The following is a 2,952-nucleotide window of genomic DNA, read 5'->3' as shown; positions in this document are numbered from 1 at the left end:
ACCAGCCACTCCATGGGAGAAAGATGAGGCAGTGTGCTTCCATAAAGATTACAGCCTTGGAAACCTCACAAGGCAGTTCTACTCTATCCCACAGGGTCTCCCTGAGTTGGAATTGACTTGATGGCAATGGATTGTAGACTGAAAATGAGAGAGGAAATAGTCAAGAAATCTGGGAATAGATCAAGAGAAATTATCCAATATGAACAATGGAAGGGTAACAGTGAGGGGAAAAACAGGTTCAGGGACCCTTAGGATAACAACAGAAGGACTAACATTCATGTCATAAAAATCCCAGACTGAGATGAAAGAGTAAAAGGGCTTAAAAAACAAATTGAAGAAATAATGGTTGGAACCTTCTCAAGTTTGGTGAAAGACATAAACGTAAAGCTTCAAGAAGCTGACAAAACCCCAAACAAGATAAACACAAAGAAATTCACTCCCAGCATAATCAAATTGCTGAAACAAAACACAAAGAAAAATGTTCAAAGCACCCATAAATAAATGAGAGATTATCTATGGAATGACTGTAGACTTCTTATCAGAAACAATGAAGGACTGAAGGAAAAAATATTTTTTTATAATAGCTTTACTGGGGTGTAATTTATATACCATAATTCACCATTTTAAAGTATATAATGTAGTAGCTTTTAGTAGATTCACAATGTTATGCAACTATTGCCACTATCTAGCTTCAGAACATTTTCAGCACCCTAAAAAGAAACTTTTTACTCATTAAGCAATTGTTCCTATTTTTCTCTCCCCACTGGCCCTGACAACCAATTGGCTTTCGTTATGGATTGGCCTATTCTGGATACTTCATATAAATTGAATCATATAATATTTGTCCTTTTATGTCTAGCTTCTTTCACTCTGCATAATGTTTTCAAGGTTCATACATACTGTATTTATCAATAATTAATTCCTTGTAACAGCTGAATAACATTTCATTTTCGCTACAATGAATAATGCTGCTATGAACATTTGGGGTTTTGTGTGGACATATGTTTTCAATTCTCTTGTGTATATACCTAAAAATGGAACTGCTGGGTCATATGGTAACTCTATACTGAACATTTTGAGGAACTCCTAGGTTGTTTTCCAAAGTAGCAGCACGATTTTACATTCCCATCAAGAGTATGGGGGTATGTTAGAGCCTTCACATCCTCATGATTACTTGTTATTGTCCATCTTCTTTATTTTAGCCATGCTAATGAGTGTGAAGGAGCTCTGGTAGCATAGTGGCTAAAGCACTTGACCGCTAACCAGAAGGCTGGCGGTTCAAACCCACCAGCCACTCCTCGGAAGGAAGGTTGGGCAATCCTACTTCCGTAGTGATACTGCCTCGGAAACCCAAGGAGGGGTCGCTATGAGTCGGGGCCGACTCGACGGCACATAACAACAACAACAACAACAATGAGTGTGAAGTACTACTTCACTGTTGATGTGATTTGTATTTCCCTAATGACTAACGTACATAAGATTGTACATAAGATTGCTATGAGTCAGAGATGACTCAACGGCACCAAACACCACCACCACCTAATGATGCTGAACATCGTTCAATGAGCTTACTGGATATTTCTGTATCTTCTTTGATGTAATACCTATCCAAATCCTTTGTCCATGTTTAAACTGGGTTATTTGCCTTTTTAACTATTGAGTTTTGAGACTTCTTTATGGACTGTGGATACCAGACCCTTATCAGATACATGATTTACAAAACTTTTCTCCCATTCTGTAGGCTGTCTTTTCATTTTCTTGGTGGTGTACTTTGAAGCACGAAATTTTAAACTTTTTATGAAAAACAATTTCTCTATCCTTTTATTTTGCTGCTTGTGATTTTTGTATAGTATCTAAGAATCCATTGCCAAATCTGAAGACATGAAGATATGCCTCTATGCTTTCCTCTAAGAGCATTATAGTTTTATCTCTTACATTTTGGTTGACCCATTTTGAGATAATTGTTGTATATAGTACAAGGCAAGGGCACAACTTCATTCTTTTGTTCATGGCTATCCAGAACAATTGATAACATATGTAAAATCATAATAGACGTAACCAAAACTTTATACCTTATACTTAATATAAGTCATAAATCTAAATATAAAATGTAAAACTATAACATTTTTACAAGAAAATCTCCATGACCTTCAGTTAGGCAAGTAGTTCTTTTTTTTTTTTTTTTTAACTGTGATTTGGGTGAAGATTTACAGAGCAAATTCACTTTCCATACAGCAATTCACAAATACTTTCTCTCATGTCATTGACCACAGTTTACCACAATGCAACAGCTCCCCTCCCACTTCCTCCCCATAGTTACCCCTTCCCAGTGTCCATCCCTCCATACACTCCTGCCCCCTGAGCTGTCTCCCTGTGCATAAGCAGCCCTTCTTTCTCCCATGATTGTTCTCTCCAAAAAGTGTATCTACTTGAGGTAAATATTCAACTCATATGCCTGTATTTTGTTTGGCTGGAAACCACAGATGTGGGTTCAATTCGAGCCCAGAAGGGCAGCTAGGGGTCATAGTCTCAGTGGTTCCACCGGGCTCTATCAGACCAGCAAACCTGGTCCCCCTTTTTTTTATCCCAAATGATTTTGAGTTTTGTTCCACATTGTTCTCCCTCTCTATCAAGGATCTCCTACATAGATCCCCTTTAGGCAAGTAGTTCCTAAAAATGAAACAAAACAATTTATAAAAGAAAAAAATTATAAATTGAACTTCATCAAATTCAAAAGTTTTCCTCTACATAATATACCTCTAAGAGAATAAAATAAAAACCTATACAATGAAGAAAGATTTGTAAATCACGTATCTAACAAAGGACTTTTATTTTTTTATACATAAAGAATCCACAAATGTACCAACTAAAAAAAGTCCTGGCCCAGACGGTTTCACTGGAGAATTCTATAAAACATTCAGAGAAGAAGTGATACCGATCCTACTCAAAGTA

The 2,952-nt window shown here is 36.8% G+C and overlaps 1 protein-coding gene across 1 annotated transcript in view; it reads right to left on the bottom strand.

Moving 5' to 3' along the window:
- The window catches only part of TMEM164 (transmembrane protein 164), a 331,590-nt gene that overhangs the window by 144,689 nt on the left and 183,949 nt on the right, over positions 1 to 2,952 (bottom strand). The window lies entirely within an intron of this gene.

Source organism: Orycteropus afer, unplaced genomic scaffold (genome assembly GCF_000298275.1).
Source record: "Orycteropus afer afer isolate SDZICR_OR568_19922 unplaced genomic scaffold, OryAfe1.0 scaffold00352, whole genome shotgun sequence".
NCBI classification, from domain to species: Eukaryota; Metazoa; Chordata; class Mammalia; order Tubulidentata; family Orycteropodidae; genus Orycteropus; species Orycteropus afer.
The sequence above is the reverse complement of the archived record's forward strand: the minus strand, read 5'-3'. Positions and strand labels throughout refer to the sequence as shown.